The sequence below is a fragment of the Ipomoea nil genome, unplaced genomic scaffold, assembly GCF_001879475.1.
Source record: "Ipomoea nil cultivar Tokyo-kokei standard unplaced genomic scaffold, Asagao_1.1 scaffold1286, whole genome shotgun sequence".
NCBI lineage: Eukaryota > Viridiplantae > Streptophyta > Magnoliopsida > Solanales > Convolvulaceae > Ipomoea > Ipomoea nil.
In genome coordinates, this window is record NW_017617714.1 from 795,277 (window position 1) to 820,435 (window position 25,159).

The 25,159-nt window shown below is 35.4% G+C and overlaps 1 long non-coding RNA gene across 1 annotated transcript in view; it reads left to right on the forward strand.

Annotated features, from left to right (window-relative positions):
- The window catches only part of LOC109184840, a 71,861-nt gene that overhangs the window by 22,661 nt on the left and 24,041 nt on the right, over positions 1-25,159 (forward strand). The window contains exon 2 of the long non-coding RNA XR_002054894.1: positions 10,484-10,489. This is a non-coding gene — a long non-coding RNA (uncharacterized LOC109184840). The remainder of the gene's footprint in view (positions 1-10,483; positions 10,490-25,159) is intronic.

Genomic DNA, 25,159 nt, shown 5'->3' on the forward strand with positions numbered 1-25,159 from the left:
ATTATATTCCAACTGATGATAGATGATAAGGCATCTACCAAAAGACCTCAACACATGAATTACAAAGTTTGTCATTGGCTAGTGCTACTGGTGAGCCAAGTTGATAGATCTACTACTTATTATTCCTATTAAGATCCTGATCATATCTGCTAAAAAGATCTTTTGATTGATTTATCAAATTCTACTGGAATCAATGTTTCGTTGTAAGTAATAAGATCTACCAGATGACTACGTAGAAGTATGGATTTGCTACACAATGATAAGTTGATGACAAGATCTTCTAGACAATATTTGCTAAATAAGCAATTATTAATTAAACTAAGTCCTATTTTAACCTTTAGGCAAAATCCTATTAAACTTGATACTTACAACATAACTTTGGGGGTTCTAAAATGCTTAACTTTACAAATATTAAAATCACCAAAACCTATATAACGTAACATTATTCCTAACAATTTTTACCTTTTTGATAACGTTAAAACATTAAGGTAGAAAAACCCATGTAATATAATGCATACTCAAGTGTCACACACACCAAAAAAAAACTTGCATTTTATTGATCATCCATGAAATAATACGAAGTAAGTTATTGCAACTCTTGGACAATAAACAAACTTTAAAGAGTGAACTATGGCCAAAATTACAAAAGGATTTGCAGGATGAAGCATTAGAACCTTGGACGTCTGATACGCAACAAAGGAAAGAAATAATTGGTGATTTAATTAGGGGGATGGTCTACAAGGAATGAATATATGTAATTAGAGGATAATTGACTAAATATTAGTATAAGGAAATTATGTATATTAGAATATATTATTACCTTGTATAGTTAGAATAATTGTAGTAACTTAATTATTATATGTGTTAGTAATTTAGTATAAATAGGTCCATTGTATATGAATACGGGGAACCATTCAGAGGAAATATATTGTTATTCTATGCTTTTAGCTATTCTTTCTTGGAGCCCACACACGCTCGAAGTGTGAAAATTGGAGTTTACCGTGACTCGAATACGGATTGGAGCCAGAAGCCTGCTCGAAAGGTTTCTTCCGATGCGTACTAAATTTCAGTACGTAACATTGGTGCTTTCGAGCAGAAAAAAGGAGAAAATTTGAAAAAGAAAAAAAGAAAAAGAAAACAAGCGACTGAAAGAAAAAAAAAATTCTAAGGAATGCGTATGCGCCTAACAAACAAAATAACAATAATAACAAAAAATAAAAAGATAGGGGATACTCTCACCAATGGAATCAATGAAAGCACCAATGTTACGTACTGAAATTTAGTACGCATCGGAAGAAACCTTTCGAGCAGGCTTCTGGTTCCAATCCGTATTCGAGTCACGGCAAACTCCAATTTTCACACTTCGAGCGTGTGTGGGCTCCAAGAAGGAATAGACTAGAATAGTAAAATAGCAATATATTTCCTCTGAATGGTTCCCCGTATTCATATACAATGGACCTATTTATACTAAATTACTAACACCTATAATAATTAAGTTACTACAATTATTCTAACTATACAAGGTAATAATATATTATAATATACATAATTTCCTTATACTAATATTTAGTCAATTATCCTCTAATTATATAACTAGGACTATGTGGTCTAATGGTATCCGGGTTGGACTTCCAAGTGGAAGATTATGAGTTCAAGCCTCAGTGGAGGCGTTATTGGTTCTTTGTGTTTCAGTAGGTTGAGAAAGTATATGAACAGATACTACAATGTAATAGAGCTAGTAACTTTCAAAAAAAAAAAAAAATCCTCTAATTATATATGATTCATTCCTTGTAGACCTTCCACTAATTATTTCTTTCCTTTGATGCGTATCAACATCCTCTGCTAATAACACTTTTAACCTTATTATAACCTCATATGCAACTTTTACACCCTAAGTGTCAACATCTAAAGACCACTAGGGTTTTTATGGTTACAGACCTTAAACTTATATTTGTTCTTATTTGCAACTGTAGCCTTAACCCTTTGCATTCTTTCGCTTTCATCTTCCAACTTTTTCAAGTGTTTTTCAATATTTCTAGCTTGCATATTCTCATGAGCTTTCTTAGCTTTTTCAACGCTGAACCAATTAGACTTTGCCTTCCCAGCCTTTAAGTTCTTCTTATGCTCTTTTGCTCTTTGCTTTCGTGCATTAGCTAGAATACCTTCAAAATTTGTGAAGTTTATCCATTCCATATCAAATTTGTAAGTGACTTGACGGTTTTTGCCCAGATAACCATGTTCAAACGCCAAGGAAAAAACTTCTGTTTTTTTATTGGGCTTTAAGCAGTTGAGCTTCACTTTTTTACTTGGGACCATATCAACTAGAGTAATGAAAGGAATTGAACATTGAAGTTCACTCAGGCGCTCATATATAACAGCTTTGCTAGATCTAGGTGGAAAGGTCAAATTATTGTATGGACCATGGTCCACATAATGCTTGGACCATAACAAAAAGTACATTTTTAATATACTAAATGTACATTATTTTTGTACTGAGTGTACATAATATAATATAATGTACACTTAGTACAAGAATAATGTACATCCCCTGCATATAATGTACATTATTTATGTATTGAATGTAAATTATTTTTATACTAAATGTACATTATTTTGGACTATACAAAATATAGTCCATACAACTTGTATAAACCATGGTCCATACAATAATGATGGGATAGAAAGGGATTTTTGGGCCTAATCTTTCGGTCCTTGGAACCTCTCTAACATCTACCGGTTCCCCCCTTCACAACTACTTGAAGATTTTTGTTCCTCAAGAATTAAGTATCAATAACTTTTTGCGATTTTCACTACTGAAAATTATAGAATTTCCGACCACATGAAAGTGATCTTAAATCAAATCATAAGCAAAAAGTGGTCGGAAATAGTAATAAAGGTTTTTCCGGATATCAAAAGTGGTCGGAACAAGACTTTCGACTTGATTTAAGATCACTTTCAGGTGGTCGGAAATTTCACAATTTCCAGTAGTGTTTGTTGGAGGATTTGATGAATGAATATTAGCTGACAACATGTTTATAAGAGCTTGACATTTCATTGTATTCTTTTGTATATCTTCCAATAAGGCTAGCTAAACTTGTCTTCTTCCTCTAAGTTATGCCAAACCCCTTCTTCATCCTCTAGAAGTTATACTTCTTTTGCTACAAAAAACTTGTTTCATCATGAATGGTAAGCTGTCAATGATAGAATGGTTTCATCATGAAACTTTTTGAGGGCCTCATAAATTTGGCTAATAATGAATTTGCCCCACTCACGAGTGTTGTCTAAGAGTGTTTGGTAGCATCTTTCCCTTCTTTAAAAATGAATAGGTGTCAAGAGTTCATGTAACCTAATATATCATCCATGTGAGCGTGAATTTCATCTGATAGAGGTCGAGAGCTAGATAAAGCATTTGCTAGAACATGTTGTAGATGTACTGAGTGCTTGATGTCTATTTAGCTCCTAGCTAGTGAGCCATTAGGTTCAACAGAAGTGACGGTGAAATATTCTATTTCAATACCCACTCCTACTAATTGCGTTTCCTCTACTCTTAATTAGAGGTTCAAATGTCATAGCTTAATCTGTGGAGAGGTCTACTAATTGATCTGCTAGTGTAGATTCCATCTCCATAGGGTCTGCTGGAGGGGTAACATGTATCTCTTCCTCTAAAACATCAGCCAATCGAGGGTTTACTACTCTTCCTTCAGTTGACATTTGTTGCTCTTCCAATAGATTTGCCAATGTGACTTTGTCTGTCAAGGTGTTGGAAGAAAGATCTTCTACTGATAAAACAACCACCTCCACAAAGTTTTGTTGGTGGTGAATAAGTCGATTAACCAAAAGCTATATGAGAGAGATGGAGAGAAAACAAAAAAATAATTTTTTTTGAAGTTCTCAAAAAAATAGCAACTCAAACAATCTGTCAACAACAAGGCTTTTATAGGAGATGAAGAAGTAAATAACATTAAACCATGACATTAACACTGATTTAAAACCAGTCTGTAACCATCAGCCCATTAACCTAGAATTTAATTCTAAAATTAAAAAATAGAATTAATTCGCAATTAATTCCGAAGAGTCAGAATTAAATATTCCAAAATGGTACTCTTCAGTTCGAGCAATAAAGGTTACATATGAGCAGTCAACATTCCGATTCCGCAAGGCCTTCATGCCTGTAGGTGCCCGCGTACGTACACGAGTCAATCCTTTTTAGGATCATTCGAGTCAATCCTTTTTAGGATCATTTTGAGATTATTCCAATTCCGCAAGGCCTTCATGCCTGTAGGTTCCAGCGAGTCAATCGCATTTTAGGATCATTTTGAGATTATTCTGATTCCGCCCCTGTAGGTGCCAGCGTACGTACACAAGTCAATCCTTTTTTACGATCATTTTGAGATTAGATTTGCAACCCCCTGCGCGCGAGAGAGAGCCTCTATGCTATACAATTCAACCTCCTTCTAAAAGGCTCTTGTATATATAGTGGTGCAAACCAACTTCCCAAACTAATGTCGGACAAGTGCTTTTACAAAGCCTTTCCACCTTCATTTTTCAACTCAAATTGGTCTACTTTGAAAATAAATTTCTCATTCAGTCAATATCCATTTTTAGCGTACAATACATCGATATATATCTTTGTCTCGCTACGAATAACTCGAATCTACTTTAACCCGACCCAAATCAGAAGTGGACCCCACATATATTTGTACCACAAAATAACCACTTAAAACGCCATTTCATTCTAAAAATTCCAACAAATAATCCCAACATGAATGAAAATTGATTTTCGGGACGTGAAAAAATGAAACGAATATAATTAACGGTCGATCCCTGCATAGCACAGGTAGATGTTACCCTTTAAACCTTGCCTAGTAAAGATTTGTTTACTCTACTGGATGTCCGGTAGAACATGATATCTTTGAACCTATTGCCGTTTGTATAGACGATGACATATTCCACACAGGAACCTTCCAACCTTTGTTCTGTTCTCATGGGTGTGCCCGTTTTGGCCATGGAACGTCGTTCCTGGTTCTACAAGAGTTTCTAAAGAATTGATCCCAATCAATTCTCCTTTGAAGTGGCCCCATTTCTCTCTCAAATAGGTGATTCTTTTCCGAGTATCTCACATACTCACACATTTCAACCGACATTCGAATCATTAAAGCATCAATGTGCAAACCTTGTGCGGGAGTCACTGTTCTAATGAGGAATGGTTGGGAGTCCGAGACTCCCATGGTCACTGTTCTAATGAGGAATGGTTGGGAGTCCGAGACTCCCATGGTGACACGCTTCGTTCAATAATTTAGTTGTCCCATTGAACCTAGGCGCCAACTTGATAAGGTGTCCACTACAGAACTTCTATTCCAATAATGGGTTTAAACCTATTCCTCCCCCCTTTGGTTAGCGGATCAAACCTATTCCTCGTGCCAACTTCTCAACAACATCATTGCTCAACCCTTTGGTTAGCGGATCAACTATATTATCCTTTGACCTTACGTAGTTAACAGAGATAATACTTGTTGTGATGTCTACGACGTATATGTCTTGTTGTGATGTCTACGACGTATATGTCTAGAATATATATATAATCCTTTGACCTTACGTAGTTAACAGAGATAATACTTGTTGTGATGTCTACGACGTATATGTCTAGAATATATATATATATATATATATATATATATATATATATATATATATATATATATATATATATATATATATATATATATATATATATTTTGAATGCTACTAGCTCTATTACATTGTAGTATCTGTTCATATACTTTCTCAACCTACTGAAACACAAAGAGCTAATAACGCCTCCACTGGGGCTCGAACTCACAACCTTCCAAGTGGAAGTCCAACCCGGGTACCATTGGACAACATAGTCCTGGTATATATATATATATATATATATATATATATATATATATATATATATATATATATATATATATATATATATATATATATATATATATATATGGAAGGGGATCAGGTGCATTTGTGGCTTCCTGTGCGGATGTGTGGTGGATTAATGTGCGTGAGGTTTATACTTAATGTGCGTGAGGTTTGTACTCAATGTGCCTTAGATTTGTACTTAATGTGCGTCATGTTAATATGCGTGAGTTTTTGTACTTAATGTGCCTGAGTATTGTGTTTAATGTGCGTGAGATTTGTGCTTAATGTGCGTGAGTATTTCAGAATTACGAGCTCAGAAGGAAGCAGAACAGAAACCCACGCACATTAACGACCAAGCTTCTTGTTACTTCTTCCTTCAATTTGGCCACAGATTCTGGATTATCAGCTACCTTCAATGCAGTTGAATGTTTATATAAATGACGCACGCATAGTAAAATTTGCACAGCAGCTAAGTGTGGATTTCTGTTGTATTATTCCCATAATTCTAAACCACCATAGCTCGCCTCCGCATCATCATCATCAGGGAGGGGGCAAATGGCTACTGGGGATGGGGAAGAAGCTGACATCAATATTTTATGCTGCATTTTACACATTCACGCACATTAAGTACAAATCTCAGGCACATTAAGCACAACACTCACGCACATTGAGTACAAATATCACGCACATTAATCCACCGCACATCCGCATGGGAAGCATTCAACCGCACGGAAACCTTTCACTATATATATATATATATATATATATATATATATATATATATATATATATATATATATATATATATATATATATATATACTAGTTTTTTACGCGCATTACGCGATTGAGATAATGCCCAATGCTTTTTTTTTTTTAAATAAGTACTTTAAATATATTAAGGCATGATTATATTGAAATTGTTCATGCATAGATAATTGAAGGTTGAATTTGCCTATTTAAATAGGTAATTCTTCTCCCAAAGGTTGAGTCCCCAACTCCAAGGGCACCCACACTCCGACCCTACAGAGCATTGTGGGAAGTTGTAAATCACGGTGACTCAATGGTTCAGCAGACAGGGCCAAATGCTGATACACACAAGGAATCTGCCCACTTTGGACATAATTCCCGCACTGCCGCCGCCGAGGTTCAAACCTTGGTCTCTTCTCCCAAATACTATCCACTAAACCATTGAGCTAAGCCCGTGAGGGTTAAATAAGTAATTCTAAGTTTACAAATGCAAAATAATATAGTCAAGATTGATTATAATTGTCAATAAAATAATTGTATAAGTATGGTTGAAACCAAATACGGGACATAAGGGAGAACAAATAAAAATTAGGGCATAAAATATTAAATATATACTAATATTGTTTGAGGAGATTCCGACATTAGGATTTGTGGTTAAGTTCTATTAAGACTTTAATATTAGAATTAGATTAATGGTGTAGTTATAATTCTATATTAGACTTTAATATTAGAATTAGACTAAAGGTGAATTAAAGGAAAAGTTAAATGGATAATCATATAATTAAGGATAAATTAGAAAATCTTAATAGAAAAAAATTAAAACCTGAAAAATATGAACCATTCATTTGATTTAATAATTTGGCGGTCATTTTTTCTACCCAATGTTAATAATTAAATAAATTCGCTGGTCAAATCCGCTAGTATAATCCGCTAACGCTAACCGCTAACTGCTGATTGTCAAACAAGGACATTGCGAGGTAGTTCTCACTTCAATTTGTTGTGTGATTTGAATACTCTCTTTGTCACAAAATCTCTCAAGCAGTTAATATGGTTGGCTTTATTAATTATATTTTTTTAATTTTTTCATGGTATTAATAAAATACTTGGTAAATAAATATATAGCATTATTTTGTATTATAACTTTGATATTTAATTAGAAAAATAGTGCACAAAAAAGATAATAGATAATGTAGTGAATATAATTAATTGATGAATTTGATTGTAAAAATTTTTACATTTGAGAAAAATAAAGACAATATAACTAATGAAAATATTTCATTTAATTGATTTATTGATAATTAATAATTTTTTTTCACTGAATAAAGACATTGTAAGGATAATGTAGCGAATATAATCAATTAATAAATTTGAATATAAAGAATTTTTATATTGAAGAAAAATAAAGACAATATAACTAATAAAATTATTTCTCTTATTTAATTTATTGATAATGAATAAATTTTTTTTTTTTGAATAAAGACATTGTGGACACATAATTCTAAATTAAAGAAATGCATATGTATTATTTTTTGTTGTAACTACTAAATTATTATTTATATCTACAATTCTAATAAGAGCCAATAATGTTAGGCCCTTAACTGGAATAAAAAAAATGTCGGTACTACTTTGTTTCTTAAAATGAATGGTTCATAGTATTTTGATTTTAGTATTTTTAATGATTTTTCTTATTTACCCTTTATTATATTATTTTCTTTCCTTAAATGACCTTAAATTCCGTTAGTATAAACTTTATTAACAGAATATTTCGTTAACTATTTATTATTCTTAACTTACTCATTAATTTCTATAAGAAAGGTCTTAGGTCCGAACTTCATTCCAATTAAAGTTAGCATAATTGTTAAACATATACTATGAATATGTTAAAATGTATTAAAAATAAAATATAAAATTTAACATAAACTTTGGTCAAATCCGACTATATACATAGCATTCAATAATTATAAACCAGGAACTTTGATAATCATTTGATTTTTTTTCATTAAAAAAATAATAAATTTAAGTTCAATTTTTTTTCTTCGTTTAATTAATCTTCTTTTTATTATTGAAAACAAAACTTAATATTTCAATTATGCTTTTATCAATGCGTGAAAACTTCTAAAGAAATTTGTAAGTTAATTTTTACTATATTATTATAATAATATCTATTGTAACCTTATATTTTGAATTATTTATTATCATCATCTATTGACAGCAATTGTCATTGACAAACTCTCAAAACAATTTGTCTCAACAACGAATGGAAATTTTAAAAAAAAAAATCAATGATTTCATTATTGTGGACGAAAAGTATGTACACCACTTTATTCAATCGTTATGCTGTGGAATTGTGTCCACCTTGCAATGTGAACACAGTTCTATGCTCATAATTACTGAACTATATGTTCATAATTATAAAGCTATATATTCATAATTTTTGAACTTCATATTCATAATTATTGAACTCTACATTTACAATTACAGAACTCTATGTTCATAATTACTAAACTATATGTTCATAATTATAAAGCTATATATTCATAATTTTTTAACTTTACATTCACAATTATTGGATCTCTATATTCATAATTATGTTCACAACTCTATGTTCATAATTATAGAACTATATGTTCATAATTTTTGAACTATATATTCATAATTATGAACAGTTTTGGAACCGTGTCCACCTTGCAAGGTGGACACGGTTCCACATCATAATTTTCCCACTTTATTGCTCTTATTACTTAAACTAGCATTTTGTACGCGCGATGCGCGAAAATTTATGCCCAATATTAAAATATTTGTAAGTAACAAAATTTAAAAAATTAGTTTAAAAAATTATGTTTTGCAATTTCTTAAAGTGATGATACTTTTGAATTATCATATTTTTGAATAATATAGTAATCAAAACAAAAATAATAATAATAAAAAATTATATTTTTATATAATAATAATTTACAAATAATACTAAGCTAAGACTCACATATATGATATATTGATATGGATACACAAATTATATATATATATATATATATATATATATATATATATATATATATATATATATATATATATATATATATATATATATATATATGATACACATATATAATTTAGCATTCATATAAATATTTAATTAAAATATAATTTATAATTAAATTAATTGTTATATGATAATTTTAATAAAATGATAATTAAAAATAGGAAAAAGATATGATAGCTGTAGGTGTATGGTAAGATTGGTAGATATATTAAAAACTAACGGTGTTATAACGGTGTAAGGGTGATTTTGTCCAATGCAAATGAATGTACAACAATTAAAGCAAAATGTATATATTTATTAGCATATAAAAAAGGGACAAGAATCAAGGACATAACTTGTATTGACACTTATTAAGTTTTTAGATTAAAAATAAATTAGTTGTTACAACAAAAAATAATATATATGCATTTAATTAATTTAGAATTAGATGTCTCACAACACATGAAACATGTATGGAAAACTACCACTACCAAATATCAACATGTGCTTGTAAGATAAAGAGTTCATAGCACAACTAAGATCTCAATCGTATACACAAGACAAATCTAAAACTTCATACACCATAATCTCATTGCATGATGAATCCCTCTATAATACTACCAATAAACCAATTGCACATGGCACACCACAATTAAAAAAAAAAAAAAAAAAAAAAAAAAAAAAAAAAAAAAAAAAAGAAGAAGAAGACATGTACTGAAGATGAAAACAATAACAATGCTACCTAAAAGAGAATTAGAAAAATTTAAATCAAAAAATAGTATTTATTTAGACTATCACTTTTAGACTTAGTACTTAGATTAAAGTTATTACAAAGTTGCAAACATTTATTTTTGTGACAGTTATATATAATCAATCTCTCATATATTATCTTGCATTTATATACTTTAAATTACCGATTTAAATAAACAAATTCAATATTTATTTACCTATGCATGAACATCTTCTATATAATATTGCATTGATATACTTTGAAATACTTATTTAAAAATAAGTATTGGGCATTATTCTATTCGCGCGTATAAAAACTAGTAATTTAATAAGAGTAAAATAGAGTACTAATTATGCCAACTTTGATTGGGATGAGGTTCGAACCTAAGACCTTTTTTTTTTTTTTTTATTGAAATCAATGAGTAAGTTAACGGTGAACTAACGGCAATTCTTAAAATTTTAACGAAATTAGTAACGGTGTGTGGGTATTTTAGAAAAGTTTAGTGTAAAATTTAAATCTGATCAATCTTTTAATCAATCTGAGCCATTCATTTGATTAAAATCTGCGACCGCCATTTTTTCTATCCATTATAGGCCTAACTCTCTTGGACTCTTATATATATATATATATTTAGAAAATAAACCCAACGAGAAAGCAAGGAAAGATCCAAGTTGTGTGTAAAGAACGGTACGAGCAATCAACTAGTTGTTCAAGCAGTACCCATGAATAGTAAAGGTTACATACGAGCAGTGAACTGCTTAGTCAAACCAAAGAGTCAACATTCAAATGGTAAACATAGTTTACTCTTCGGGCAGTGGCTCAAAGTTGGAAATTTTTTACAAAATATTGGCATGAAGAACGGTACGAGCAAGCAGTCAAACCAAAGAGTCAGCATTCAAATGCGACATTCATGCCTACAAGTGCCAATGTAGGCCTATATACCCAAGAGAGAGCCTCTATACTATACAATTTAACTTCATTTTAAAAGACTCTTGCATATATAGTGGTGCAAACCCACTTCCCAAACCAATTTCGGACAAGTGCTTTTACAAAGCCTTTCCATCTTCATTTTTCAAATCAAATGGTCTACTTTGAGAATCAATTCCTCATTCACCCGTTATCCATTTTGAGCGTACAATATATCAATCTCTTCGTCTCACTACGAAGAATCCGAATCCACTTTTACCCGAACCAAATTGAAAGTGGACCCCACATATATTTGTACCACAAAATAGCTACTTACAATACCATTTCATGCTAAAAATTCCAACAAGTTTTACTAGTGATGAGATAACTACTACTACTTCTTCCACAACATCTACATCTGGCTGTCGATGATGTACTACGCCATTCTTAGTTGGTAGAGGTTAGTCAATCATCACTTTTGTTGATGGTAAAGCTATCCTTAAAGAAAGTTTTGTAGCTACAATTTTAAACGTGGGTGTGTGGGAAGATTAAGCTCAACAGAAAGTAAAAAGATAAGAGTAAGGAGAGATTGAGTCACAAAGTTTTTATAGTTGTTCAGGTAAATCCTACTCCACTCTTCCACTCTTCTCCTTATCACAGAAAGTTTCACTAGTATTGCTAAAACACAAGTGAACACTTATCCTTTCACATTACTTACAAACCAAGCTAACTAGGTTACTTTCTAAATTCTGATTACATCCTTCGAACGATTTTCGGCAAAGAGCTGCACGTTCTTCACTGCCTAGCTTTCTCGTCAAGGACGTCCACCAAGTCACCTTGAGAGAATCCCAAATCATTGTGACAATGAGTTTTAGTCTAGAATGCTAATTAGATAGGATCTGGAAAGATTCTTGAAGCGTTTGAGCACTAAGAATGGTTGGGTAATCATCGAGTTTGCTCATATAAGAGTTGTAATTTTGCATAATTTCTGTAACTTCTTTAAAGCTTCAGGAGTGGCTCTTTATATAGATATGAGTGTTTGGAAATTTGAAGGTTTGAAAAATTCCCGTGAGTGCCTATTGAAATGGTAGGTGTCTAAAACCTGCTATTTCTTTCTTTTTCGTAACACGCCATTGACCTTTTGATAAAGACACATTTCTTTTTAGTTGAAAGGAATGTCTCTCATTAGTGTAGGTCCAAAAATTATGTTTGAATGTAATCAAAAGATATCTTGTTGCTGGAGTCATTGGAAAATGTACCCAGCAACTCTTTTTAGAAAAGGACAAACTATATTTCATTATACTTAGGCTATGCTAAAAGTACGACTGTCAGTACATCTCGAATATGTTGCATAAAGGTCTGTCGATTCATGACTTCAATGCTTATGATAATTTTAGTCGTAGTCAGATGATAGGACATTTGCCGGAAGATCTTATCCCATTAATTTAAAAGTAAACTCATAGAGTTGAGATCTACGGTTCGAGTTTGGTGAGGAGATGAACCGCTAGGATTTGCTACACATGATTGAGATCTACTGGAGAATCCTATGTGATCTACCGGGTATGGTCTGCCAATTGTGAGCTCAATCAACTATTTAATGTTACCATACACATCTGCTAGTATCATATCGATCAACTAAATACAATAGGCCTAGCCATGACTGAGTCCTAATTTTTGTTCGTATAAAGGTTAACGTACCCATAAGTGTTAGGAATAAAAGTGTATTTGTTTTTATGAGCTAAAAATGTATTTTAAATAGATCCCCATTTTAATTTGAGTCTAGATGATTATTTGTTAAGTCCAAGCTAATAGACTATGAACTTAACTGTTATTATTGATGTAAAAAAATCAGCTTTAAATAGCATACAAGGAAGAGAAGATAGTGAGTAGTTAGCAGGTTGTTGTAACAACCAGTCTAACAATGCGACATAAAAGGAATGCAACTATATTTAATTATATACAAAAATATGTCAGCCACAGATATCCTTAACACAAGCTAAGCCCGAATTCATAGCTGATAGAGGGAAAAATATAAGTATTTGGGCTGGCGATCCGAATGACCGCAAATCTACTAGTGGCTTTACTGTGTTCTTGGGCAGTAATCTTATATCTTGGACTTGTCGGAAGCAACAGATTGTGGCACGTTTTTCGACTGAAGCAGAATACAAGGGTCTCGCTGATGTATCTGCAGAAGTTACATGGCTCGTTTCTCTGTTACATGAAATCGGCATCCCGCCTGCGTCTCCTCTTCGACTATGGTGTGATAATTTGGGAGCTACTTATTTATGTGTCAATCCAGTGTTTCATGCTTGCACGAAGCACATTGAGATTGACTATCATTTTGTTCGCGATAAAGTAGCCAAAGAGGAGTTAGAAGTGCACTTTATTTCAACCAAGGATCAACTAGCGGATATTTTCACAAAGTCTCTGTCGTCTCTTCGTTTTAATTCTCTCCGTGACAAGCTCAATGTTTTCACTAGCCAACCTTGTACTTAAGGGAAAGTATTAGGACTATATTATTCATATTAGACTAGGACTATATTATTCGTGTTAGATTACGATTCTATCTAGCATCTCTATATATTCGCTTCCTGTACTCTCAGACATTATTATTGCACACAACACAATTATATTCTCATCATCTTCAACCTTAATTATTACATTAATTCTTTCCTTTTAAGCATATCATACATGTCTTGACTTTCTTATGGATATGATTATACAAACATCTTTAATCTGGATTAATAAGGATCTAAAGGACACCGACCGAACAATAATGAAAATATGTATCTTGTTTAGGGTATTGTTTAGAACCCAATTAAAAGTAGCATAATTTGGGTTTAGGATTGAATTTTTTTTTTAAAAAAACCATTAATGGCATATATATATATATATATATATATATATATATATATATATATTAAATAGGCCTTTAAACAGGCTTCAAGTTAGACCAGATCAATTTTAACTTCAGGCTTGAACCTTTACAAAAAAAAAAAGAAAAAGAAAAGGGATAAGGGTCAAATAATCCTCCAACAATGTACTAAAGTGTAATTTGTCTCTCGAACTAAAAAAAATATTCAATTAAACCCTTAAACTTGTTGAAATAGTGCAATTAACTTATTTAACCTATAAAAGTATGTTATCTTCAAGTCACCTTCCACGAAAGATTCCACGTCAATTAATATTTTGATATTAACTTTTTAAAAAGTTAAATTGAATATATTATTTAAAAAAAAAAAACAAAAAAAAACAATGCCATGACACTATGGCAGGCTGGCAGCTTGCCTAGCCTGCCGCCATGGCATGGACTAGAAGCCATCAAGCTTCTCCGTCCAGATTTGGGCGGAGAAGCTCGTTGGTTTCTCAAACAGAGAAGCCATGGCTTCTCTTCTCCGGACATGGAGAAGCTAGCTGCTTCTCCATAAACGGAGAAGATGAGCCAGCGAGCGAAACACAAAAGTTGAATGGACGATGAATCTGGTAGTGTCGAACAGACAAATCTGGTAGCTTATCCGCCGCCGGCAACTACCAACGGACGAATCCAGCGGTATCCAACAAATCCGGCGGCTTTTCTAAGTTTTAAAAAAAAAAATTAAATGAAATGCCAAGCAAGCAAAATTAACTGGTTACTTTTTAGTAACTTGTTAAAAAAGGTAATTGCACACTTTTAACAATTTTAAGTGTTTAATTGAAGGTTTTTTTAGTTCGAGGGGCTAATTGCATTTGATATATAGTTGGAGGGTCTATTTGATCGATCATTATCCCAAAAAAAAAAAAAAAAAAAAAAACATACATACAGACCTAGACTAAGGAAAATTATTGTGTGGACTGTGGTCCACATAGCTGTGTGGACCACGGTCGCGGTCTAAAACGGCATTGTTGAATTTTATGAGTTAGAATAATGTACATTATATGTTAGTAATGAAACTTCTGAGGTAAAATATGTACTTTATAAGTTAGAATAATGTACATTATGCTTTAAAATAATGTACACTGAGTTATAAAAATGTATGTTGCAATGGGTTGTGTGAAAAAAAAATTACGCAAGACATTGTCGTTTTTAGATCATGGTCCATGCAATAACTATTTCTAGACTCAGGCTGAGGCCTTAGATTTCTCCAATAGTCCCATGCCTAATTTATAAAGCTCGGTTCAGCCCAGCCTATGTTCATCACTTCATCCAATAGTTATGCCATGGAACCGTGTTCACCATCCATGGTGAACACGGTCCCAAACGGTAACGGTGCCCGTAAGTGGCACCGTTATCTTCCACTAATCTTTTTTTTTTTTTTTTAATTAATAGCACGACTTTTCTTCTTCATTTTCACATTTCTCGGTTTCAATTCTTCTTCGCTCAAGATTCTTCAACACTCATAAATTATGAATGTGCATGCATGGATTTATGAATGTGCAGTTATGAAATTATGAATTTTCTTTTATGAGATTATGAATTTGCTGTTATGAGATTATGAATTTTATTCATAATTACATAACTGTAAATTCATAATCTCATAACAGAAAATTCATAATTTAATAAATGTTTTTCTTTTATGAGATTATGAATTTTCTGTTATGAAATTATCAATTTTCTGTTATGAGGTTATGAATTTTCTATTATGAGATTATGAATTTACAGAAAATTCATAATTACATAATTGTAAGTTCATAATTACATAACAGAAAATTCATAATTTAATAAATGTAAATTCATAATCTGAACATAGAATATGAAGATAAAGATTTTGAAATTACGTCAACTAGTTTTTGTCATGTGCGATGCACGGCATAAAATTTAAGTAACTTTAATATTGATAATATTTTAAAAACAATAAAATAAAATATTAATCATGAAATTAAAACTTATTCTGAAATGTATTTTTCTTTAACAATACTAAATTGGTTGTTATATGGAACATCACATATTGTTAGCATAAAATTTTTGTGTTATGATTCAATGAACTACAAGTGATGTTACGTGATAGACATTTAGATATCCCCATGGAGCCGATCGGAGAAACGTTATCCTGTCAGCGATCTGAGGAAGATCGAGATCTCTTAGAATGGAATACGAAGAAGGCTAAGAAACACGTCGATATGGATGCAGGATCGTCGGTACAACCTGCACAGGGCGAGATTGGCGAGGTGCCGGAAACGCCGATGGAGGAGTTGATGGAGAACGACGATCCGGCCATGCAGGTAACGCACGTAAGCGAATCGGTTCTCCCGGTAACGCCTTGTTCTTTAACGCAGGTACCGGAGATGTCTCGTCGGACATACGCAGCGATGGTCTCTGGGCAGGAGGTCCAGACCAGATGCAGAGAAGAGGATACGTTGGAGGAAGAAAGCGACGAGGATACTTCTGACGAGGAACATGATGATCCGTTCTGCCCCACTATTCGTCTAACGCGGGCAAAGGTGAGGGAAATCAGAGCTCCTTGGCGCAAAGCTTTGATCATCAAGGTGATGGGGAGGAATGTGGGCTATGCATATCTGCTACGGCGCCTTACCTCCATGTGGAAGCCGCGCGGTACGATGGACTTGATTGCCATTGACAATGGATATTTCATTGTCAGATTTGGGGCTGTGGAAGACCTGGAGCATGCAATGTTTGAAGGTCCATGGATGATCATGGATCACTACTTAATCGTGAAACCATGGGTGCCTGATTTTGATCCCTTCTCGGATGTTACGGAGAAGGTTCTGGTATGGATTCGGATCCCATGTTTACCTGCTGAGTATTATAGTTTGATTTTTCTCAGGAAATTAGGCAACAAGGTGGGACGAACGATTCGAGTTGATCAAGCGACGAGCCAGGTCTCCAGGGGAATGTTTGCTAGAATATGCGTCGAAGTTGATATCACGAAGCCTTTGATATCGAAATTCACGTACAAAGGCCGCGTACGATCAGTGTCATATGAAGGAATCCATATGGTATGTTTTTCTTGTGGATTTTATGATCACAGTCCCGAGGCCTGCCCGAAAATGGCCAGGCCGGTCTCTGGGAACGATAATGAAGAGCCGAAAGAGGTCAGAACCCACGCCGCTGAAGCGAAGGGAGGGATTACCATTGGTGCGGAGCCCTTCGGAGCGTGGATGATTGCCCCTGGGAGGAGATCGAGAGCTGGACCTAAACAAACAACACGACCGCCGCGGGGTCCACAGGAGGGACGTCGAGAGGTGGTCGCCGGAAAAAATGGTGGGCTACAAAACTCGAGATTTGGGCTACTTGCTGTAGAAGAGGAGGAGAATAGGGAATCGCAGGAGGCAAAGGTGCCTGCAGGAGTCAACTAGGAGGATCTCAACGGACAACCATCATTAGTGTTGGAGGATGAGCGGGGTGTCAGAAGTGGGTTGAACGGGAGCGGTAGCAATAGGAGGCCAAATGTAGTCGCAGTTGAGAAGCAGATCCTGAATGAAACAGCTGGGATGAGTCGAACACAGGTAGCCAGAAGGGACGCAATCACAAGGGCCCGGGGAGGTGGTCGAATTGGAACCAGACGGGCTGCAGAAGAAGATGAGCATACCGTTGTTAGGGGTGAGCAAAGTGGACTGATCATTCACTCGGCAAGAGTTTTTGCGGGTGAGTTGATTGGGGACCTTCCGTCTCCCGTCTGGCAGCCTACCAAAGAACACCATGCCGATCCTCCAGAACGGATGGATGCAGAGGGCGATGTGGTGATGGCCCTCGAATCGACTCAGGACGCGGGCGGTGGAGGAGCGGAGGCCAGTCTTGGCCTTTGAGGTTTCTGTGCTTGTTTTTTCCTTTTGTGTTCTATCTTTTGTTGTTGTGTTTCTGGGGGATTTCTGGTTCTCTTTTTCTTTTCTTCCCATATTTGTTTTATGGATCTTATGCTCTGGAACTGTCAAGGGGCGAGTGGAAATTCATTCCATCGCGCCCTCAAACTTTTATTGCAGGTACATAAGCCTAGCATTCTTGGATTATTCGAGCCAAAAGTTTCAGGAGCACAGGCAAATAAAATCTGCTCTATGTTTGGGTTCTCAGATTGGGTTCGAGTGGAGGCTGTGGGCTTCAGTGGAGGCATCTGGGTTCTATGGAAAGACCCGGTCCATATCTCAGTTCTGTTTACTCACCCGCAATTCATTCTCTTACAGGTCACCCAAAGCGGCCAAGTACCCTGGGTGTTCGCTCCGGTGTATGGAAGCCCAGCTCACAATCTTAGACGCCGACTTTGGCAAGATTTATCACAATCCAAAAGGGGCCCGCAAGGACCTTGGCTCGTGGCTGGGGACTTCAATTCGGTCACTTCTAAGGATGAGACGACTAATTACAGGTCCTTCTCTTCCCAAAGAAGCGCGGATTTCGTCACCTGGATCCAGGATGAGGGCCTGATTGACCTGGGGTATACGGGGCCCAACCTGACATGGGTTAAAGACGGAGCGAGTGACCAAATAAAAGGAGCCCGTCTTGATCGAGCTTTGTGTAATACTGACTGGCGAGTCAATTTTCCGGATGCGGCGGTGAAGCACTTGCCAAGGGTTGCATCGGATCATGCACCTATATTAATACAACTACTTGGGGACCGCAAGGAAAATCCATCTAATTTATCTCGTTTTCAATTTCAGGCTGCTTGGATCACTAATCAGGGACTATCTTCGCTTGTGCAGCAATCTTGGAAGCAGGACGCTAGCTTGCCTGTAAATGTTCGGAAGATGGCTCACGATCTTAACGCTTGGAATAGGGAGGTGTTTGGAAACATTTTCAAAAGAAAGAATGAATTGCTGGCTCGAATTGAAGGTATTCAGAGGGCACGAAATTTAAATCCCCGTAATGGGCTGGGAAACTTGGAAAAGAAACTAAGGAATGAGTTGGAAAACACCCTACACTAGGAGGAACTAATATGGTTCCAACGGTCCAGAGAAGAATGGATAACTTCAGGGGACAGAAACACAGCCTACTATCATGCGGCTGCTACAATTCGCAAGTCACGCACCAGGGTGGCCGGGCTTAGGGACGAGAATGGAAATTGGCTCCCGGAGGGGCCAGGTCTACGGGATCACGTCAGGGATTTCTTTATCAATCTTTTCACTAAGTCCACGACGAGTCAGGATGAACCAAGTCAAGAACTACGCTTCCCTAGCCTCAGGTGAGCAGTCTGGACGGTATTCAACAGACCTGTCATTAAGGAGGAGGTGTACCAAGCGGTCTTTGATATGAAACCTTTTAAAGCACCGGGCCCGGATGGTTTGCCAGCAGGTTTTTATCAGCATACGTGGGACATAACCGGTGACAGCGTTTTTAACATGGTCAGGGAGGCCATACACACTGGCAGCCTCCCCGAAGGCATAAACGACACTCTAGTGGCGCTTATTCCAAAAGTCCGGGGTCCTGATTCGATCAAGCAGTTTCGACCTATCAGTCTCTGTAATGTAAGCTATAAAATTTTGACAAAGACCATTACTAATCGTTTAAAAAATGTTTTGCCACAGGTGATTGGCCCGCAACAAAGCTCGTTTGTCCCAGGAAGGCAAATCTCAAACAATATTATTGTGTACCAGGAAATTATGCACTCAATGCGGGAATTCCGAGGCAAAAAGGGGTTCATGGCTCTAAAACTAGACTTGGAGAAAGCCTATGACAGGTTATCTTGGGATTTCATCCGGAATACTCTGGTACATGCAGGTTTCAATTCCAATTGGGTTAATATTATTATGGCGTGTGTTACTACCTCTAAGCTTGCAGTTCTTTGGAATGGAAAACGCCTTGACCAGTTCACACCTGAGAGGGGTATTAGGCAGGGGGACGCTATGTCCCCGGCACTTTTCGTTTTGTGCATGGAACGGCTAAGTCATCTAATCCTAGCGGAAGTGGACAGGCGAAATTGGAAAGGTATTCAGCTGGCACCAGACGGACCAATCCTATCGCACCTCTGTTTTGCTAACGACATGGTTCTGTTTACCGAGGCTTCAGAAAAACAAGTCGAGGTTGTTCAAAACTGCCTTCAGACCTTTTGCAGAATGTCAGGACAGAAAATCAGCCTTAGTAAATCACAAGTTCTTTTCTCCAAAAACACTCCGACTGATCTGGCAGCCAGGATTGCGAGCAAGCTTGGCATTGTGGAGACGAAGGATTTGGGGCGCTATCTAGGTGTACCTTCCCTTCATGGGCGGATAACCTGCAACACGTATGCAGGCCTCTTGGAACGGATATCCAGCAGGTTGGAAGGGTGGAAAGCAAAAATGCTGACCCTAGCCGGGAGAATCACTTTGGCAAAGTCTGTCTTATATGCAATCCCGGTCTATACCATGCAGACGGTAGCACTCCCGAAAGGTGTCTGCGAGGAAATTGAGAAAAGAACCAGACGTTTCATCTGGGGTAGTAATGAACAAACAGGTGGTAACAGAATGAGCTTGGTTAGCTGGGATTTGGTTACCACGGGAAAAGCTAATGGAGGACTTGGCCTAAGAAAATTGCATGCCATGAACGTAGCTTGCATGGTCAAGCTTTGCTGGCGATATCGAACGGAGCCTTCTGCTTTGTGGACTAGAACCTTGGCGGCCAAATACAAGCATAGGGTTGGCGCTACTATGGACATCTTGAATCGAAGGAGTATCTCAAACATATGGCGTGGCATGTCCGGCGCTAACAGTATCCTGGAAAATGGTGTCGCGAGAATTGTTAGGGATGGAAGATCGACCAATTTCTGGATGGATAAATGGCTGACCAACTATCCTTTATACGAGAAAATGCTCCACCCTCTGAGCCTTCCGGAGTTATATGCAAATGTGGAAAGCTACTGGGATCACACCACCGGTTGGAAATGGGAGAAGATCGACCAGCTCCTGCCGCGGGATGACCGAAATCGTCTCGCTGGTTTTGAACTGGCAGAACCCGGCATCCGAGATGAATGGGGTTGGGGACCGGATCCTCAGGGTCGATTTTCGGTAAGATCAGCATATGCGATGATTGATCCTTCTCATGCGGAGGGTACTGACCGAACGTGGAAAGCAATTTGGACCTTGCGGGTGCCGGCGAAAATTACTGTTTTTGTCTGGCTCGTTCAACATGGAAAGATCCTAACGAATGTTGAACGGGCAAGACGTCACCTCACGACTAATGATTTTTGTTCTCGTTGTGCAGGAAAGAAGGAGACTTTGAGCCACCTTTTCAGAGAATGTGCCGCTGCTCGACTAATCTGGGAGAACGCCTTGCACTGGACGACACGGGAGAACCTTCGAACTTTGCAATGGGAAGAGTGGCTCGCAATTAACATCCGAGGAAACACAAAGGACGGATTTCCGGATGATTGGCCTGAAAAGTTTGGGATCAGGCTATGGTGGATATGGCGTTGGCGAAACGAAGCGGTCTTCTGCGAGATCAATACTGGGGTCGACCAAAAAGTGCAATGGCTGCATCAGTATGATCATGAGATTCTTGGGGCGTTTGAAAAGAAGAAGATGACGCACAAAGGTCAAAGTAACTATGTTGATACTAGCGTATCCTGGAAGAAGCCGGCGGCAGGATGGTATAAATTAAATGTGGATGGCAACTGCAACCGTTCGGGATCAGCGACTTGTGGCGGGGCTTTACGTGATGGTCATGGAGATTGGTGCCGGGGTTTCTCCTTCAAGATCGGAAGCTGTTCGGTTGAAGCCGCGGAGGCTTGGGGCGTGGTGCAAGGACTTCGGATGGCCAAAGCATATGGTGCCATGAGGATCATAGTTGAGTGTGACTCGAAATCCTTGGTGGATAGCCTACGCGCAGAGGAGGGTTGGCGAAGCCAAAACCACAATATTGGCAGGTTGTGTGTGCGGGAGGCTTTAAACTTTTTAGAAGTTCAGTACTTGCATGTCTTCAGAGAGCAAAACCGTGTAGCTGATAAACTTGCAGCGATGGGAGAGCTGGGCGACGATGGGTTGCGGTTCTATGAGACTCCCCCTCATCAGATCATGGAGCTAGTACATCTGGACAAATTAGGGGCGTCCTCAACACGTAGGATTCACAGGGCTTCCTACACCCATAGGATAGCTTGATCTATCTTTTCGGGTATCCCCCGCCTTCTCAGATATAAAAAAAAAAAAAAAAAAAAAAAAAAAAAAAAAAAAAAAAAAAACATATTGTTAGCATATATTATAAAGAATTGTGTTATAACATACCACATGAGATTTAAAAAGTGTACATTAAAATAATTATACACACACACACACACACATTTTTATAAAAAAAAATTAAAAATTAGGAAATCACACAATATACAATAAAAAAAATTATGAAATTAAATTTTCTTATATATAAAAACATTTATTAATATGATTTGCAAATAAAGCCTATAGTACATATACTTGACAATATATAAATAAAAAATACAATATCATCATCATACATTGAAACTAACTACGAAAATCTTTTCTTAAACATTGCTTAATAATAATAATTATATACGTACAACATATATAAATCTAAACTAAATATGAAATATTTCATGACATGAAAGAAAAAATAAAATCTGCAATGCTAAGCCCAATAAACATTTAATTATCTATCCATATAACCAGTTACGTTGCATTTCAGCCCAATACCTAAGCCCATTAACCCAATTATAAAACCTCATTACCAAACCCTAATCCATATTTTTTGACGATTGCGCTTCCGTCTACTCTGTTGCGTTCGTCATTCTCTCTAAAATGTTCAATGACTTACACGAACCTTCTCTGTTCCCGGCGTCTTGACACACTCGATTTTAAACCGTCGCACGTCCAAGTAATCCACTGCTAAAAAACTTTTCAGATAATCTGATCGTAGCTTTTGGCCGTTGTGGAATTGCTTTCTTCTCCAAATGCCGATCTGAAAAATCGGGTGACCGGAGCAAATCCAAAACAAACTAATAAATACAGTATCATCTTCAGGTAAAACTTATTGTTTAAAACGAAATTAAGAAATACATCATATTTTCTAATTACTTAATATCAGTTCAATAATTATTTGTTTAAACTTATTCGTCTCTCCAATATTATTGTTCATGCAACTGATTTAAATTTTAATTTTTTTTTTTCAATTTAGTAACTGATTTAGTAACTTTTTCAAAAAAAAATTCCCTCTCAAAACTATATTAGAATGAACAATTAAATTGTTGTCGATCAACAAAATTGTAAAAATAAAAAAACAGGTTAATCTTATTTTTTAAAATTGGATACTCTAATTTTTTTTCCAGTAAACAAAAATTAATTTATATAATAAAATGTTAACTTAAAAATACTGGAATGTATTACCTGCTTCATCATTAAATAACAATAATGGTAGATTAACATGTATTGAAAATAGATAAGTATGATACATTATATACCTTAAAATGATGCAATTTCATTTAATTGGTATTTTAATACCTTAAAATGATGCAATTTCATTTAGGCGGGAAATTGATTGACAAAAAAACATTTTGCTATTATATAGAGTAAGATAAGATTTGTGTTTAAAAATAACATTTTTAAAAATCTTCGTACATGAATAGCGAAAAGGTCATAGCATAAAAGCAGCAGAATATATGTTGCCGACAAGGTGTAAAGTACGTGTAAGTTACAGATTATAATATTTCGTTCGCAAGTCACTTTATTGTTTGAAATTCCGCCGGTGAATTGTTAGAATCGTAATGAATTGTGATAACATGTTATTAACTGGTTTTTGGACTTCATTGTATCAAAATAAATTGTTAATGGGTGTAATTACATTTTTAAAATGTTTAGGAGGTTAATTGACTTTTCAGCTACAGTTCGAGGGCCTATTTAACCCTTTTTATTCCCTTATTATTATTATTATTATTATTATTATTATTATTATTATTATTATTATAGAATAATATAAATCTTAAATATTTTAATATAGAGTACTAATATTTGACATTGATTTTTGCGCATCGCGCATAAAAAAATAATTTCCTTACATTTTGGGTGGAACAAAGGACTACTTCATACCCAAAGCCAAAGATCAAACCCTTAACATTTGGTTCAGAATGAATTGTTGGAAAAATAGCATGAAAATGACATAATAAGTGACTATTTTGTGGTACAAATATATGTGGGTCCACTTCCAATTTGGGTCGGGGAAGGTTGATTCGGGTTCTTCTTAGTTAGACGAAAATATTGATATATTGTTCGTTCAAAAAGAATTGATGGACCAAAATGGTGCTTTTTTTCCAAAAATAATAATTTTTTTCTGTGAGATTATTGTATTTCAGATAACATGAATAAATCCCTTCCACTCAATCACATCCCAGATTGGTGGTGTTGTTGTATAATATATTTATAAAACACAACAAAAATGAACTATTAATTAAGGACAAATTAGACATTAACAAAAGAAAACGAATCCACACACATCTGTGTGTGTAAAAATATTCTAAATTAAAATGTGGTTACTTTTATCTAAAATGTGGTTATTATGAATTGTTTGAGGTAACAACAAATTAATTAAAAATATAATTTCTTAATGCAAAAAAGTAATTCCAAAGTCATTACTTGAATATGTTTAATTTGGTGTTAATATATAAAGAAGTAAGTCTATAAGTAAAAAATAAAATGAAGTGTTCAAAGAACTGAATTTACCAAGCACAAAGCAAGCAATTGAGCAAGGTCATGACATAGGGCAATCCAAAGAATTCTTCCCTGCTCGTTTTTTCGATGATCCTCTTGAATGTAACATTAATATTTGTTTAAAGAACCAAAAAAAAAAAAAAATCAAACATCAAGAAAATTAAATGTTGAAACTAGCAATAATGTAGAGAAAAAAAAAACTGCACAAATTTCAAAAATTTTAAAATTACGAACATTACAATGTCATATATAAAAATGGTGTTGCTATTTGCACCACCCTTTGACCAAAAGTGAGTATAAAACACCTTG